Source organism: Manis javanica, chromosome 1 (assembly GCF_040802235.1).
Source record: "Manis javanica isolate MJ-LG chromosome 1, MJ_LKY, whole genome shotgun sequence".
Lineage (NCBI taxonomy): Eukaryota > Metazoa > Chordata > Mammalia > Pholidota > Manidae > Manis > Manis javanica.
In genome coordinates this window covers 101,650,620-101,669,639 of record NC_133156.1, presented here as the reverse complement: position 1 = coordinate 101,669,639, position 19,020 = coordinate 101,650,620, and the positions used below count along the sequence as shown (strand labels likewise).

Here is a 19,020-nt window from a genome sequence, read left to right as displayed (position 1 = left end):
TCTTGGGCGTGGAGCTGGGTCTCGGGCACGCGAGTGTATTTGGCAGGGAGCAGACCCGGGTGGGCCGGAGCTCGCAGCTCCCGCAGAAGAGGCACCGGCACTCCTGTTGCTCTGGTAAGCTAAGCAGGAGGAGACAGTTCCCGCTGGGCCCGCCGGCCGGCGCGGGGCAGGGCGGGGCGCCGCCCACGAGGCGCTCGGGCTGGAGCAGCAGAGGACGGGGAGCCGGCGGCGGCGGCGGCGGCGGCGGCGGCGGCGGCGGGAGCGCCGGGGCGCCGAGACCAGGCGCAGCTCAAGCGCTTTCCGCGGGGTTTGGCTCCTGTCGCTTCCCGTCTCGCCGAACCCGCACCGCCGCCGCCCGAGCCGCCACGAGTCCTCGGGGCCGGGCTGCGGACGGCCGGGCGCGCTTGGAGGGGGCGCGGAGCCGGCGGCTCTGGGGCGCCGACGCAGGTACGGACGGGCGGCGGGGCGCGCCTCCCGAGGGGTCTGGCTTCGTCCCGGCCTGGCCACGGTGGCCCGGGCCCGCACGCGCGCCCAGCGAGGCCGCCTGCGCCGAGAGCTGGGCTGGGGCGCCTCCCGCCCCGGCCTCAGGGGACGCGGCGCGGTTTAACTTTTGCACCTGAGGCGCTCGCGGCGGCCTCCGGGCGCGGCCCGGCCGAGGGTGGAATGACGCGAGTCCGGACTCGGGAGCCCGGGCGCGGGGTCCCTCCCGATCGGAGCCGAGGGACGGCGTCCTGCGCGGTCTCAGATAGCTGCTCGAGCCGGCACACGCCCCCTGTCGCGGCCGGTACCCTTCGAACAGATCCGCTTTCTTTTGTCTGGCCCATCTCGGTGTCGGCGGCTCAGCTGCTGCCGTCGCGGCCTTGGCGGAGAGTGCGGACGTCTGCTGGGCAGGGGTCGCGGGGAGCCCTGCGCGGCCGGCGGAGGGCACAGAGGTCCTGGGGGCGCGGGGGGCGGGTATTACCGGTGCCGTAATTAGCGCTAAAGTGTATGTTACCGAGGTCTTTTCGAGATCGCACTCAATATTTAGATAGCGTCGAATAGTTTCAGGTGCACCTGGGAGAGCATTCATTAGTTAACTTCAAAGGAGCATTGTGTGGGCTGGTTACTATTAAATTAACCCGTTTTGTAGACCAGACCTGCTGAGACGCCCACAAGTAAAGGTGATTAATTTCAAAACGAATCAGTCAGCCCCGTGGGAGCTGTTATCAGAACTTGTCTACGAGTTGTATTTGCGTAAATGCAGCACTCAACCTCGGTATTAAGGCGCTCACAGTGCCCACCTAATGCTCATATTTTTATTTAACTCATTAACTACTAAAATATTTCTTTAAAAAAATCCCTTAATAGTACCCTTAAAACTGATCTCAGAATCATTTCAGCTGTTGAATAGGAACACTGGAGTCATAGTAAGGACTAAATTCCTTTGTCTTCCGTCGGTCAAATCTTAAACTTCCTACAGGTGTGGTGCCGCTGGGAGCCCAGAGAAACTTAGTGCTTATCATAGCAGAGACTCTAAATATTTATTTAATGAGTAAATTCAATGGAGGAGGCAAACTCCTAGGTGTCCCTGAATATTGGGCAAGTTTTCTTTACTCATACAAAAATAATTAAAAATTTAGAATAGTCATTTTAATAATTTCAATGAAAATTATAGTCACATACTTGTGCTTTTTTATCTCTCAAGAACTATCAACTTACCCATTTTTCTAGGGTTTGCACTTAAATGATTTTGCGAATGGATCTTTCATTCTTCCATTTTTCTTCCTCTCTTTCATTTATAATATTGGTTTTTAAAGTGAAGATATTTTTCTTCTCAAACTCAAGGAAGAGGTTTTTCTTTTTTAAGTTCTTTTTTGGTAAAATAGACTTAAGTAGAACTTTCATGAATGTATCTGAGGATACAAACCAGCCTCTTTAACAAGTAACTCTCATACATCAAGAATTCTTCCAAGCAAGTATGGAATGAATTAATAATCATTTTAATAGATCTCTATAATTTTTTTATGGTACACCACCTCATGCTTTTTATCAAGCAGTATAAAGCTAAAAAAAAGTGACTTTAATTTTGCTGACTATAAGCACAAATTTTAGGGCACAGTGTACCTAGACTTAATTATTTACTCATGGGATAAACACATAAAATTCCCTTTCCCTTACACAACTTTCACTCAGTCATCTGAAAAAAGAATGTAATCAGTCCTTTCTCTCTTATGGGATATTGGGGGAATTACTGAAGTAGTATCTGGAAATAATTTTGAATTTGTGGAAGAAAGCTGCTTTGCCACAAGTGTGACTAGAGTATCATGAAACACTGGCCCTCCCCCAAACATGCTGTCAATTATGTTTTTAAAGAGAGTGGTCATTTCAAGTAGTCACTTAGAATGCTAAAAACTTATCCCCAAAGTGCTGTTGCTATTCACAAATGTTTTGAATCTTCTGAAATTTCTAGTCAATTTATAAGCAACAAAAACATGATTTAGAATCACTTTTATAAGCACTTGCTTTTGCTTGTTTTTTAATCAACAACAAAACTGTGTAACTTGGTTTGAACGCCTATTTTATTTGCTATGGCAGAGTAATTTTGCATGATTTTTTAAATTAAGGAATCATTGATAGACACTCTTATGAACGTTTCACAAGAAAAACAATGTGGTTATTACCTTCACCCTTATTATCGAGTCCCCCCATACCCATTTGCAGTCACTGTCCATCAGTGTACTAAGGTACCACAGAATCCCTATTTGTCTTCTCTGAGTGGCACTGCCTTCTCTGTGACAACACACACACCGTGTGCACCAATCATGATACCCCACAATCTCCTTCTCTCCCCCCCCCCCCACCTGCCCTTCCCCACCCCTACCCTTTGGTAACCACCAGTCCCTTCATGGAGTCTGTGAGAATGCTGCTATTTTATTCCTTCAGTTTTGCTCTGTTATATTCCACAAATGAGGGAAATCATTTGGTATTTGTCTTTCTCTGCCTGACTTATTTCACTGAGCATAATACCCTCTAGCTCCATCCATATTGTTGCAAATGGTAGGATTTTATTCTTTCTTATGGCTGAATAGTATTCCATAGTGTATATGTACCACCTCTTCTTTATCCATTCATCTGCTGATGGACACTTAGGTTGCTTCCATATCTTGGCTATTGTAAATAGTGCTGCGATAAACATAGGGGTGCATATGTCTTTTTGAATCTGAGACCTTGTATTCTTTGGGTAAATTCCAAGGAGTGGGATTCCCGAGTCAAATAGTATTTCTATTTTTAGTTTTTTGAGGAACCTCCATATTGTTTTCCACAATGGTTGAACTAGCTTATATTCCCACCAGCAGCGTAGGAGGGTTGCGCTTTCTCTGCATCGTCGCCAGCATTTGTTGTTCTTAGTCTTTTTGATGCTGGCCATCCTTACTGGTGTGAGGTGATACCTCATTGTGGTTTTAATTTGCATTTCCCTGATGATTAGTGATGTGCAGCATCTTTTCAACTGTCTGTTGGCCATTTGAATTTCTCCTTTGGACAATTGTCTCTTCATATCCTCTCCCATTCTTTAATAGGATTATTTGCTTTTTCGGTGTTGAGGCATGTGAGTTCTCTATAGATTTTGAATGTTAACCCCTTGGCAGATATGTCATTTACAAATATATTCTCCCATACTGTAGAATGCTTTTTTGTTCTGTTGATGGTGTCCTTTGCTGTACAGAAGCTTTTTAGCTTGATGTAGTGCCATTTGTTCATTTTTTGTTTTGTTTCTCTTGTCCGAGGAGATGCATTCAGGAAAAAGTTGCTCATCTTTGTATTAAAGAGATTTTTGCCTATGTTTTCTCCTAAGAGTTTTATGGTTTTTATGACTTACATTCAGGTCTTTGATCCATTTTGAGTTTACTTTTATGTATGGGGTTATACAATAATCCAGTTTCATTCTCTTGCATGTAGCTGTCCAGTTTTGCCAACACCAGCTGTTGAAGAGGCTGTCATTTCCCCATTGTATGTCCATGGCTCCTTTATTGTGTATTAATTGACCGTATATGGTTGGGTTTATATCAGGGCTCTTCAGTCTGTTCCATTGGTCTGTGGGTCTGTTCTTATGGCAGTCCCAAATTGTCTTGATTATGATGGCTTTGTAGTAGAACTTGAAGTTGGGGAGCATAATCCCTCCAGCTTTATTCTTTCTTCTCAGGATTGCTTTGGCTATTTGAGGTCATTTGTGGTTCCATATGAATTTTAGAATGATTTTCTCTAGTTCATTGAAGAATGCTGTTGGTATTTTGATAGGAGTTGCATTGAATCTAGTTTAGATTGCTTTAGGCAGGATGGCCATTTGACAATATTAATTCTTCGTATCCATGAGCACAGGATGTATTTCCATTTATTGGTATCTTCTTTAATTTCTCTTATGAAAGTGTCTTGTAGTTTTCAGAGTTTAGGACTTTCAGTTCCTTGGTTAGCTTTATTCCTAGCTATTTTATTCTTTTTGATGCAATTGTGAATGGAATTGTTTTCCTGATTTCTCTCTGCTAGTTCATTGTTAGTATATAGTAGTGCCACAGATTTCTGCATATTAATTTTGTATCCTGCATCTTTACTGAATTCAGATATTAGATCTATTAGTTTTGGAGTGGATTCTTTAGGGTTTTTTATGTACAGTATCATGTTATCTGCAAACAAGGACAGTTTAACTTCTTCCTTGCCAATCTGGATGCCTTTTATTTCTGTGCGATGTCTGATTGCCATGGCTAGGACCTCCAGTACTATGTTGAATAGAAGTGGGGAGAGTGGGCATCCTTGTCTTGTTCCCAATCTTAAAGGAAAAGCTTTCAGCTTCTCGCTGTTAAGTATAATGTTGGCTGTGGGTTTGTCATATATGGCCTTTATTATGTTGAGGTACATGCCCTCTATACCCATTTTGTTGAGAGTTTTTATCAGGAATGTATGTTGAATTTTCTCGAATGCTTTTCCAGCATCTGTGGAGATGATCATGTGGTTTTTGTCCTTTTTTTTTTGTTGATGTGGTGTATGATGTTGACGGATTTTCAAATTTTGTACCATCCTGGCATCCCTGGAATAAATACTGCTTGATCATGATGTATGATCTTTTAAATGTATTTTTGAATTATGTTTTTTAATATTTTGTTGAGTATTTTTGCATCTATGTTCATCAGGGATATTGGTCTGTAATTTTCTTTTTTTGTGGTGTATTTGCCTGGTTTTGGTATGAGAGTGATGCCTGCCTCACAGAATGAGTTTGGAAGTATTCCTTCTTCTACTCTTTGGAAAACTTTAAGGCTTTAAGGAGGATGGGTATTAGGTCTTCACTAAATGTTTGATAAAATTCAGCAGTGAAGCCATCTGGTCCAGCGGTTTTGTTCTTAGGTAGTTTTTTGATTAACAGTGCAATTTCGTTGTTGGTAATTGGTCTGTTCAGATTTTCTGTTTCTTGCTGGGTCAGCCTTGGAAGGTTGTATTTTTCTAGAAAGTTGTCCATTCTAGGTTATCCAGTTTGTTAGCATAAAATTTTCATAGTATTCTCAAATAATTATTCTTTTATTTCTGTGGTATCTGTAGTGATTTTTTCCTTTTTCATTTCTGATTATTTTTATGTGAGTAGACTCTCTTTTTTTTCTTGATAAGTCTGGCTAGGGGTTTATCTATTTTGTTTGTTTTCTCAAAAAACCAGCTCTTGCTTTCATTGATTCTTTCTATTGTTTTATTCTTCTCCACTTTATTTATTTCTGCTCTAATCTTTATTATGTCCTTCATTCTACTGACTTTGGGCCTCATATGTTCTTCTTTTTCTAGTTTTGTTAATTGTGAGTTTAGAGTGTTCATATGGGATTGTTCTTCTTTCCTGAGGTAGGCCTGTATTGCAATATACTTTCCTCTTAGCACGGTCTTCGCTGCATCCCACAGTTTTTGCAGAGTTGAATTATTGTTGTCATGTCTCCATATATTGCTTGATCTCTGTTTTTATTTGGTCATTGATCCATTGGTTATTTAGGAGCACATTGTAGAGCCTCCATGTGTTTGTGGGATATTTCATTTTCTTTTTGTAATTTCTAGTTTCATGCCTTTGTGGTCTGAGAAACTGGTTGTTACAATTTCAATCTTTTTGAATTCACCAAGGCTCTTTTTGTGGCCTAGTATATGATCTAGTCTTGAAAATGTTCCATGTGCACTTGAGAAGAATGTGTATTCTGCTGCTTTTGGTTGTAGTGTTCTGTAGATGTCTGTTAGATCCATCTGTTCTAATGTGTTGTTCATTGCCTCTATCTCCTTACCTATTTTCTGTCTGGTTTATCTGTCCTTTGGAGTGTGTGGAGTGTTGAAGTCTCCTAGAATTAATGCATTGCATTCTATTTCCCTTTTTGATTCAGTTACTATTTGTTTCACATATGTAGGTGCTCCTGTGTTGGGTACATGGGTGCATAAATATTTATAATGGTTATATCTTCTTGTTGGATTAACCCCTTTATCATTATATAATGTCCTTCTTTGTCTCTTGTGACTTTCTTTGTTTTGAAGTCTATTTTGTCTGATAAAAGTACTGCAACTCCTGCTTTTTTCTCCATATTAGCTGCATGAAATATTTTTTTCTATCCCTTCACTTTTAGTCTGTGTATGTCTTTGGGTTTAAAGTGAGTCTCTTGTAGGCTGCATATAGATTGGTCTTGTTTTTTTATCCATTAAGTGACTCTGTGTCTTTTGATTGGTACATTCAGTACATTTACATTTAGAGTAATTATCGGTAGGTATATACTTATTGCCATTGCAGGCTTTAGATTCATGGTTACCAAAGGTTCAAGGTTAACTTCCTTACTATCTAAGAGTCTAACTTAACTCACGTCATATGCTATTACAAACACAATCTAAAGGTTCTTTTTTTTTTCCCCTCCTTTTTCTTCCTCCTCCATTCTTTATATTAGGTATCATATTCTGTACTCTTTGTGTATCCCTTGATTGACTTTGGGAATAGTTGATTTAATTCTTAGTAATTAGCTCTTCTGCCTTCTTTACTGTGGTTTTATTACCTCTGGTGATGGCTATTAAACCTTAGGAACACTTCCATATATGGCAGTCCCTCCAAAATACACTATAGAGATGTTTTGTGGGAGATAAATTCTCTCAGCTTTTGCTTATCGGGAAATTGTTTTATCACTCCTTCAAATTTAAATGATAATCTTGCCAGATAAAGTAATCTTGGTTTATCACATTAAATACATCATGCCACTCCCTTCTGGCATGTAGGTTTCTGCTGAGAAGTCTGATGAAAGCCTGATGGGCTTTCCTTTGTATGTGATCTTATTTCTCTCTCTGGCTGCTTTTAATAGTCTGTCCTTATCCTTGATCTATGCCATTTTAATTACTATATGTCTTCGTGTTGTCTTCCTTGGGTCCCCTGTGTTGGGAGGTCTGTGCATCTCCATGGCCTGAGAGACTAGCTCCTTCCCCAGATTGGGGAAGTTTTCAGCAATTGCCTCCTCAAAGACACTTTCTATTCCTTTTTCTTTCTCTTCTTCTTCTCGTACTCCTATAATGCAAATATTGTTCCATTTGGATAGGTCACATAGTTCTCTCAATATTCTTTCATTCTTAGAGATCCTTTTTTCTCTCTGTGCCTCAGCTTCTTTGTATTCCTCTTCTCTAGTTTCTATTTCATGTATCATCTCCTCCACTGTATCTAATCTGCTTTTAATACCCTCCATCGTGCTCTTCAACAATTGGATCTCTGACCAGAATTCATTCCTGAGTTCTTCAATATCTTTCTGTACCTCCATGAGCATGTTAATGATTTTTATTTTGAACTCCCCTTTCAGGAAGATTCATGATGTTGATTTCATTTAAATCCTTCTCAGGTGTTGTATTTATAATTTTACTTTGTACCAGGTTCCTTTGGCGTTTCATATTTGTATATTGTGCCTTGTAGTGTCCAGAAGCTCCACTGTCTGGAGCTGCTGAGCCCCTGAAGCAATGTCGGGGGTCGCAGAGGCATGGTGTTGGTGCCTGGGAGGAGGAAAGAGCTGTTTCCTGCTTCCCGGATGCTATTCCTGTTTCCAGTGCCTGAACCAGTGTGCCAAGCACCCAGGTATAAGCCTCTATGCTTTGCATTTGTAGTTGCTGTAGGCAGATCTTTCCTCTGGCTGTCCTAACTCCAAGGTAAGGTTTGCTGGTTTGCGAGCCAGGACATCTTGGCCGGGAGAAATGCACAGTAGGCTGTATATCACGGAGATGGTCTTTGGAGCTGTGTAGCCAGCCAAGAGCTGGAGCCCCTGAAGATTGTGAAAGCTCCCAACCTTCTGGGCAGAGTGCACCTGGACAATTTTGTCTATCTGTCCTTTCTCCTGAGCAGTAAGGTCTGTGCAATCCTTGCCCCTTTAGCAGCCCTCTTGCTAAGGGCTTCCTTGTTAGGAAGTCTCTGACTTCCTGCCTTTCTTTTGTCCCAGAGCTGCCGGATATGGATCCCTGCTTTCCACAAGCAGCTGGAACCTCAGTCTCTCCAGGAATTCTGCCTGTTTTAGCTTTCCAACCCCCTAATCATGAGAGTACCATGAAAGCACCATGAAATGTAGGTTTGTGCTCCCAGGGAAGATCTCCGAAGTTAGGTATTCAGTAATCCTAGGCCTCCACTCCCTCCCCACTCCATTTCTCTTCCTCCTGCTGGTGAACTGGGGTGCAGGAAGGGCTTGAGTCCCACCAGGCCACAACTTTGGTACGTTACCCTATTCCGTGAGGTTTATTCTTTTCTTCAGGTGTATGCTGTCTGGCGTAGCCCTCTTTCCTGTTGCTCTTTCAGTATTAGTTGTTTTAATTATATTTTCACACTATATGCAGTTTTAGTAGGAAGCCTCTGTCTCACCTCTCATGTCACCATCTTTAATCTAAGTGGGTATGTTATATAAAAGTTTTAACATCACATAAACATAAGGATAAATATAATGATGTAGAATCATAAAGTTGCCTCTGTATTATGTTTTGAGTATAATGCACCTGGGTCAAAATGGCCTCATTTAAGTATAAAATTACCATTTTCAAAAAGATTATTAGCAAGTTGTGTATGTAACACATTTTTCTTATCATATCCATTACCAGATATATTTCTTTTCCTCATTTCTGGGTTGTTTGAACATTTTATAACATTACTGTATGTATTGTAAGTGTCAGAAATCTGTTGTAACTATATTAGCAGTTAAGGATGTATTGACTTGTTGCTCCAAAAAATCATCAAGGAGTTTTGTGATAAATGTGTTAAATCATTTTCTAAAGTAACAGTTAGAAGTAGGGAATTTCCTATACACTCCATAGCTTTAGAACAGAGATAATGATATGGCTGCAAAAAATTCTCCATTATACTTCATAATAAATGCATAATCAGGAGCATATAAAAAGGAGTTCTATACTTTTGATATTCAAATAGAAAAATGTTCCATTATTTAGCAAGCTAAATCTCTTTTTAACTGAGAGTGAATAGTAATTTTGAGAGAAATCACAGATTTTAGCAGACAGACTGTTGAAATTACAAGTAAATTATCATCAGGCAAGCAGAAGTTCTCCCCTAGAGTGTCCCTAAGATGAGCAAGTGTGATGGTAACATTATCATAAACATACATATAAACATATGCATATAGTTATATACACGGTTTGTCTCCCAGATAACGGTCCATGCCCATCTCCTCCCATCCATGAATTGTACCTTGCCTCTGTCCTTCTAATCATTGACCTACTTCATCTTTGATTGCCACCTTTATAGGCAGACAGTAATCGGCTCAAGAGGGAAGGGGATGAGGATGTCTGTTTCAAGTATTAGAATTTAGAACTAGCTAAGGCTGTAGAGTCTTAAAGCTTCCTCTACTCTAGTCAGGCATTATATTTTTCTCACCAAACAACCATACCCTACTCCAGTTTAGTGTTTTGGCTTATATTATTTTCCTTGCTTAAGAAACCCATTCCCCTCCATTCCGCTTGACTAGTGCTATCCAAGTCCTTTGTATCCTTTAAAACCAGCTGGAATACCACTCTTTTTCCACAGAGCCTTCCATGACTCCCTAGTTCTTGTCTTTAGTTTGCCGTATAGTTCTATTTGTAGATTACTTTTGTGGTTTTGATTATTTCATTTATTTTAGTCTTGAACTTGTTGTCCACCTAGATTATTTTTTCTTCAAAGATACAAGTTATACCTTAAATATATTTTTTTCCTGAATTTTATTTAACACCTAGAACACTGGATAATAGCTAGACATCTCAGCTTGTAAAGTTAGATCTACAGAAAAAATTTGTTACTCAAATACTCAGGTAAGATTTCATCATGTTTCATAATTATGTAAGTCACTATTCTCATAGAAAATAGATAGGCTCAAATAGGGTAACTGGAAAGAGTTTAATATAAAAAGGTGTACACAGGTTAAAACAAACCATCAATAGATGGTAAAGCATCCCAAGACTAGCAATAGTGTCAATCATCTTATAGCTGGGCCTGAAGTGGTGAGAGAAGGGACCTTCTTTTATTATCATATTAAAGGTAAGGGGACTGTTACCATAGAAACCCAATGAGGGTAGCCATGTGAGGGAGGCTGCTTGACTACAGCTGTGGCATTTCTGTGATCTGACAAGGAGGGGAGCTGGGGGAATAAATGTCCCACCTTCACTCTCTTTCAGCCCTCTTATTCCCTGCTGTTGCTTCCCATTGCTAAATCCAACTGGAAGCCAGAAGAAAAGGGAGCCCTGTTGTTGCAAGCCAAAAGTCAGCCTCCTAGGAATTAAGAGCAGGTTAGAAGAGGTAGAGACTACATCTGGAGGTGGGGTGCGAAGAATATTGTGTTACACTCATCAAATGGAGAATGTTTCAGTTACAGTTATATATACCTTTTTGTATTACAAATGGAGAGTGTTTCAGTTACAGTTATGTATACCTTTTATTTCAAAAAATACTTCTTTTTTTTTTTAGTCTAATTCAGTTACTGACATTCAAGAACATTATTTATGATTGATGCATTTCATATGACCCACTACTCCTTTTTTGTGGTTAGCTGGAATGGTAATGTTAAACATACTCCTCAGTGATTTATTTTTTTCATATTTTAAGTTTTACTTTTACAGTGCACAGGTAGGAGACAGAACCGTCTGCCACTGGCAAAACTGTCCTTTGTAATTCCAACCACATGATTTATCTGGATCAATCTGGACTGCTGTTTTCCTTGTGCCATTTTCATGGATCAGTGTTTTTCATCTTGGTATATGTGGTTCTCAATGCAGACATTCTGACTCATGCAGGTTTAGGATAAGGCTTGAGCATCTGCTCTTTTAAAAGCTTTGAGATATTTCAGATGTACAATATGTGAGAACCACTAGCACAGGTTGTCATTTTGACCCAAAAGTTATGGTTGGAGTCCATTTTTCCCCCTCAATGTGTTTATAGTACTCTTTAGTAATTAAGGGTGAAATGGAAATCTAATGCTGCTTTATGTACTCTTCAAAGCAAAATAAATGTTTTAGATTCTTCACATCGATAAATGTTTATGATATAGGATGCAAAATATCTGGTTTCCATGTTCATAAGACAAATTTAAAAACTTTTAAAAAATATAAAGTATTCAAATATACAATATAGAAAATAATATAATAAATGCTCATATTACCACCACTTAGTGTCATAAAATATTAACATTTTACCTTTTTTCTCATTAAAAACAAAAGATGTTAAAGATAAAATGTAAGCCCCTTAGATCCTTTCCTAGAGTTTCCATTATCCTAAACTTGATGTCTGTCATTCCCCTTCATGTTTTATATTTTGCTACGTATGCATGTATCAGGAGATAAAATATAACATTGTAGCACATGCTTTAAGAGCTTTTATAACTGTTGCTATGCTATGTGTACCATTCTTTAATGTGTATATTTCTGCAGGTTTTTTTCCTTGTTTAACATAATTGGGAATTTTTTCTAGATACATGTAGTTCATTAATTTATTTTGCTATATAGTATTCTTTTATATTAATGAACAAAAGTATATTCATTAAATCTACTGAGCACATAGTTTTCCAATTTTTTGCTTCTACTGCACAATGGTGCTAAAATGAATGTTCCTTTATAATGTATTTCCTTATGCATATATAGACCTGGGAGTAGAACTGCAAATACATAGATACAGGTTCTGTCTTACTAGATCTGGCCAAATTGCTTTCCAAAATGGTTGTGCCTAGTTATGCCTCCCCATAGCAGTTTATGAGATTCTTCTTGTTACTCCATATCATTTTCATACATAGTATTGTCATACTTACAAACTTTTCCCATTGTGGTGGGCACGAATTGTATCTTATTTTAATTTTACCTTTCCTGATTTCTGATGAAGTTGAACACTTTTTATATGATTATTGGCCATTTGAGTTTCTTCTGGGAATTGTGCTTTCATATTCTTTGTTCATTTTTCTATTGGATATTTGTCTTTTTTTAAAATTTGTGTTGTAGAAGTGTAGGTATTAATAATTTGATTACATATACAGATTTCTTCCTGTCCATGGGTGGTCTCTTAATTTGGTTTTTATTTTCTTATAGTGAAGTTTTAAATATGAGTATTTTAAGTTTATCAATATTTTCTACTGTCTTTTGGAACAGCTTTATAACTGAGCATGTAGTCACAATTTTGATCTTCCAAAGGTTTGCAGCTTTTTACCTTGCTTTCATAAATTCTTTCTAGTTAAGGTAGTATATGAATGAATGAATAAATAAATAAATAAATAAACTGTTTGGCATATATTTATTTATTTATTTATCACTGGAATATACATAAAGCTATTCATAATTTGTGTAAGCATTTTCCAATTTGAAAATGGCATCTAAATAGCAGCCTCCAGTGTAGCTTTTTCTCATTTTTCATTAAGTTCTATAAAGATGTAGATAAAATGAAGATTTATCACAAAAGCAAAAAGAAAAAACACAAAAACTAGGAGGCAGTGACCTTATTAAGAGGCAGATTGTCTTTGGTTGAGAAGAATTTCTGAATAGAAGCACCTGCATTCCCTATTCCACCATTGCCTCTTGAAACAGACTGCCTGGTAAATACAGGCTCAGAAGCTCTTTTCTGCCCCTCCAGTCAATTCACCTAGATACTTAGGTCCTTTACCAACTAGCAAACTGGAAAGACATACTGCTTTGAGAGACAGGAACTACTGGATATTCTGTCACTTTCTGTGTTCTAAGCAAATTCCAGGAAGCCATTAGGTAGAATGGGTAGGGAGTTTGTGGTGGTTGCCACAGAGCATTTGGAGACCTGGGACACGAAGAGCCTCAGTTATAATACGTAGCAGCACATGTTGTTACAGTCGCTTCTTGGGTCATGTCAGTTCCTCTCCCAGGGAAACAAGCTATAAAAGGTAGTGCAAGATGCCCTCTCTGAAGAACAGAATAGAGAACAGAACTAGACGGTGAGGGCCTGTTATAGATAGGGAAACCAGACTGAGTGCTTTGTATTTTAGCAAGCTCTGCCACCATAGATCTGAGCAGATAGTCGGAAAAGTGACCAGAGAAAAGTTCCTCACCTTGGCTATTGAACACAAAGTCTAGGCACATCTCTCTATGATTGAAATGTATAGGAAGAAAAAGAAATAAAGCAACCTTAAGGTGAAACTCTGAAATACTATAAACCAAAGGAAGATTTATTAGTGAAAGGAATTATCATATAACAATAATTTCAAAGATTTGATAAGTAGTAGTTGCACAAATGTTCTGCTTTATGAATCCATAGTGATCAGTTTGTGCCTCTGGTTCTGCAGATAGTGAAATGTGTAACTACTTCATTGCTTTTGTCAGGGTGATATTTTAGGATTTCTTATAAGATTTTGTATGAGGGGAAAAGTGCAATTGCTGCTTTCTTAAATAGTTCTCAAAATATTGAACTTTAAAGAAATTTTACAAATTAGCTTACTAATTAATAAAATTTTCATCGTGAAGCTATGAATGTTGGATTTACTGAGTCTGAGTCATGGATAACTGTTATGAGGTGTTTCTCTAATAATTTGCTTTGCATTTTCAACAAGGACCCTCTTTCAGTATGGAGAATAAAATGCTTCAAGTTATCATAAAGTAAAACCTTGATGACTAGAACTATTTCTGGCCCAAAACTTTTGAGGTCATACATTTGCTTATTGTTTATATAGAGTATATGGGATGAAATATCTTCCTCCTCTCATAGTTCTTCCTTGGTCTGTTGGAGAGATTCTGTCCCATTCTACCTTTTCAAAAGAGTCAGCAAGGAAGCTTCTGACTTCAGTCCATCTTAGTCCTCTTCCCACATTTAAATCTGCTCAGATACGCTTCAGAAATCCAGATTCTTGAAACCCACTTTGTACATAATAGTTCTATTTGAAAGGTGAGTAGACTTCATATATCCAAAGCTAAACTGCTGATCTGCCCCTCTTGTTCCCCTGCATCTTTCCTCATATCAGTCCATGGCAGTTCCATCTTACAGTTGCTCATGTCAAAAAAATTAGAGCCAGGGGGGTGGAGCCAGGATGGCGGCATGAGTAGAGCAGCAGAAATCTCCTCCTAAAACCACATATATCTATGAAAATATAACAAAGACAACCCTTGCTAAAATAGAGACCAGAGGACACACGACAACATCCAGACCACATCCACACCTGCGAGAACCCAGGGCCTCGCAAAGGGGGTAAGATACAAGCCCTGGCCCTGCGGGACCCAAGCACCCCTACCCCGAGCCCCTGGCGGGTGGAGAGGAGTCAGCAGGGAGGGAAAGAGAGCCCAGGACTGCTGAACACCCAGCCCCAGGATTCTGGACCAGAGCACAGACACAGTGCATGTGTGGGGTCCTGGATACTAGGAAAACAGGGCAGCAGGACCGGTGAGCGGGTGCCTGAGGCTGACGCCAGAGAACAAAGAAACGGGAGCGGTTTTTTTGTTGTTTTTGTTGTTGGCGAGTGCTTTTTGGAAGCCTTAAAGGGACAGGGACCCCAATACTAGGGAAACAGGGCGGCAAGACCGGAGAGCGGGTGCCTGAGACCGGCGACTGAGGACAAAGAAAATCATGCGTTTTTCCCTTTATTTTATTTTATTTTATTTTATTTTTTTCTCTTTCGTTGTTGCTGCTGTTGTTTTGGTTTGGAGAGTGCTTTTTGGAAGTCTTAAAGGGGCAGGACAGGACACTTAGCCCAGAGGCAGGTAACCTGGGGATCTCTGGGCACTCTAACCCCCTGGGTAACAGGGAGCACAGAGGCCCCTTCGGAGATAAATAGCCTCCCAGCCGCTCCCACTACAACGGGGCTCCACCATTTTGGAGGAGCAGCCCCAGCCAGGCCATGCCCACAGCAACAGCGGACATAAACTCCAAACCAACCAGGCAGGTAGCTGAAGCCCTGTCTGCGCACAGCTGCCAAGCATAAGCCACTAGAGGTCGCTATTCTCCCAGGAGAGGAAGGCCACAAACCAACAAGAAGGAAAGCTCTTCCAGCTGTCACTCATACCAGCTCTGCAAACTATCTCTATCACCATGAAAAGGCAAAACTATAGGCAGACAAAGATCACAGAGACAACACCTGAAAAGGAGACATACCTAACCAGTCTTCCTGAAAAAGAATTCAAAATAAAAATCATGAACATACTGACAGAGATGCAGAGAAAAATGCAAGAGCAATGGGATGAGATGCAGGGAAAAATGCAAGAGCAATGGGATGAAGTCCGGAGGGAGATCACAGATGTCAGGAAGGAGATCACAGAAGTGAAACGAACCCTGGAAGGATTTATAAGCAGAATGGATAAGATTCAAGAGGCCATTGAAGGAATAGAAACCAGAGAACAGGAACGTATAGAAGCTGACATAGAGAGAGATAAAAGGATCTCCAGGAATGAAACAACACTAAGAGAATTATGTGACCAATCCAAAAGGAATAATATTCGTATTATACGGGTACCAGAAGAAGAAGAAAGAGGAAAAGGGATAGAAAGTCTCTTTGAAGAAATAATTGCTGAAAACTTCCCCAAACTGGAGGAGGAAATATTGAACAGACCACGGAAATACACAGAACCCCCAACAGAAAGGATCCAAGGAGGACAACACTAAGACACATAATAATTAAAATGGCAAGGATCAAGGACAAGGAAAGAGTTTTAAAGGCAGCTAGAGAGAAAAAGGTCACCTATAAAGGAAAACCCATCAGGCTAACATCAGACTTCTCGACAGAAACCCTACAGGCCAGAAGAGAATGGCATGATATATTTAATGCAACGAAACAGAAGGGCCTTAAACCAAGGATACTGTATCCAGCATGACTATCATTTAAATGTGATGGCATGATTAAACAATTCCCAGACAAGCAAAAGCTGAGGGAATTTGCTTCCCACAAACCACCTCTACAGGGCATCCTACAGGGACTGCTCTAGATGGGAGCACTCCTAAAAAGAGCACAGAACAAAACGCACAACATATGAAGAATGGAGGAGGAGGAATAAGAAGGGAGAGAAGAAAAGAATCTCCAGACAGTGTATATAACAGCTCAATAAGCGAGCTAAGTTAGGCAGTAAGATACTAAAGAAGCTAACCTTGAACCTTTGGTAACCACGAATCTAAAGCCTGCAGTGGCAATAAGTACATATCTCTCAATAGTCACGCGAAATGTAAATGGACTTAATGCACCAATCAAAAGACACAGAGTAATAGAATGGATAAAAAAGCAAGACCCATCTATATGCTGCTTACAAGAAACTCACCTCAAGCCCAAAGGCAGGCACAGACTAAAAGTCAAGGGATGGAAAAACATATTTCAAGCAAACAACAGTGAAAAGAAAGCAGGTGTTGTTGCAGTACTAATAGACAAAATAGACTTCAAAACAAAGAAAGTAACAAGAGATAAAGAAGGACACTACATAATGATAAAGGGCTCAGTCCAACAAGAGGATATAACCATTCTAAATATACATGCACCCAACACAGGAGCACCAGCATTTGTGAAACAAATACTATCAGAACTAAAGAGGGAAATAGACTGCAATGCATTCATCTTAGGAGACTTCAACACACCACTCACCCCAAAGGATAGATCCCCTGGGCAGAAAATAAGTAAGGACACACAGGCACTGAACAACACACTAGAACAGATGGACCTAACAGACATCTATAGAACTCTACATCCAAAAGCAACAGGATATACATTCTTCTCAAGTGCACATGAAACATTCTCCAGAATAGACCAAATACTAGCTCACAAAAAGAGCCTCAGTAAGTTCCAAAATATTGAAATTCTACCAACCAATTTTTCAGACGACAAAGGTATAAAACTAGAAATAAATTCTACAAAGAAAACAAAAAGGCTCACAAACACGTGGAGGCTTAACAACATGCTTCTAAATAATCAATGGATCAATGAAAAAATCAAAATAGAGATCAAGGAGTATATAGAAACAAATGACAACAACAACACAAAGCCCCAACTTCTGTGGGATGCAGTGAAAGCAGTCTTAAGAGGAAAGTATATAGCGATCCAGGCACAACTGAAGAAGGAACAACAATCCCAGATGAGTAGTCTAACATCACAATTATTGAAACTGGGAAAAGAAGAACAAATGAGGCCTAAAGTTAGCAGAAGGAGGGACATAATAAAGATCAGAGAATAAACGAAATTGAGAAGAATAAAACAATAGCAAAAATCAACGAAACCAAGAGCTGCTTCTTTGAGAAAATAAACAAAATAGATAAGCCTCTAGCCAAACTTATTAAGAGAAAAAGAGAATCAACACAAATCAACAGCATCAGAAATGAGAATGGAATAATCATGACAGACTCCACAGAAATACAAAGAATTATTAAAGGCTACTATGAAAACCTATATGCCAACAAGCTGGAAAACCTAGAAGAAATGGAAAACTTCCTAGAAAAATACAACCTCCCAAGACTGACCAAGGAAGAAACACAAAAGTTAAACAAACCAATTATGAGCAAAGAAGTTGAAACGGTAATCAAAAACTAACCAAGAACAAAACCCCAGGGCTGGATGGATTTACCTCAGAATTTTATCAGACACACAGAGAAGACATAATACCCATTCTCCTTAAAGTTTTCCAAAAAATAGAAGAGGAGGGAATACTCCCAAACTCATTCTATGAAGCCAACATCACCCTAATACCAAAACCAGGCAAACACCCCACCAAAAAAGAAAATTACAGACCAATATCCCTGATGAATGTAGATGCAAAAATACTCAATAAAATATTAGCAAACAGAATTCAACAGTATATCAAAAGGATCATACACCATGACCAAGTGGGATTCATCCCAGGGATGCAAGGATGGTACAACATTCAAAAATCCATCAACATCATCCACCACATCAACAAAAAGAAAGACAAAAAACACATGATCATCTCCATAGATGCTGAAAAAGCATTTGACAAAATTCAACATCCATTCATGATAAAAAACTCTCAGCAAAATGAGAATAGAGGGCAAGTACCTCAACATAATAAAGGCCATATATGATAAACCAACAGCCAACGTTATACTGAACAGTGAGAAGCTGAAAGCTTTTCCTCTGAGATCAGGAACTAGACAGGGATGCCCACTCTCCCCACTGTTATTTAACATAGTACTGGAGGTCCTAGCCACAGCAATCTGACAAAACAAAGAAATACAAGGAATCCAGATTGGTAAAGAAGAAGTTAAACTGTCACTATTTGCAGGTATGATACTGTACATAAAAAACCCTAAAGACTCCACTCCAAAACTACTAGAACTGATATCAGAATACAGCAAAGTTGCAGGATACAAAATTAACACACAGAAATCTGTAGCTTTCCTATACACTAACAATGAACTAATAGAAAGAGAAATCAGGAAAACAATTCCATTCACAATTGCATCAAAAAGAATAAAATACCTAGGAATAAACCTAACCAAGAAGTGAAAGACTTATACTCTGAAAACTACAAGTCACTCTTAAGAGAAATTAAAGGGGACTCTAACAAATGGAAACTCATCCCATGCTCATGGCTAGGAAGAATTAATATCGTCAAAATGGCCAT

At 39.5% G+C, this 19,020-nt stretch overlaps 1 protein-coding gene across 6 annotated transcripts in view; it reads left to right on the top strand.

Annotated features, from left to right (window-relative positions):
- Positions 1–19,020, top strand: part of RNF180 (ring finger protein 180) — a 184,256-nt gene that overhangs the window by 206 nt on the left and 165,030 nt on the right. For 4 of the 6 annotated variants that reach the window (XM_073235796.1, XM_073235784.1, XM_073235768.1 and 1 more), the window contains exon 1: positions 225–447. The exons of 1 other annotated variant lie outside the window; for it this stretch is intronic. The gene's annotated coding sequence lies outside the window, so the exon portion shown is untranslated. Of the gene's footprint in view, positions 1–224; positions 448–7,924; positions 8,084–19,020 lie in introns of those variants that run through there. One more of the 6 variants, XM_073235772.1, reaches the window with a different exon arrangement.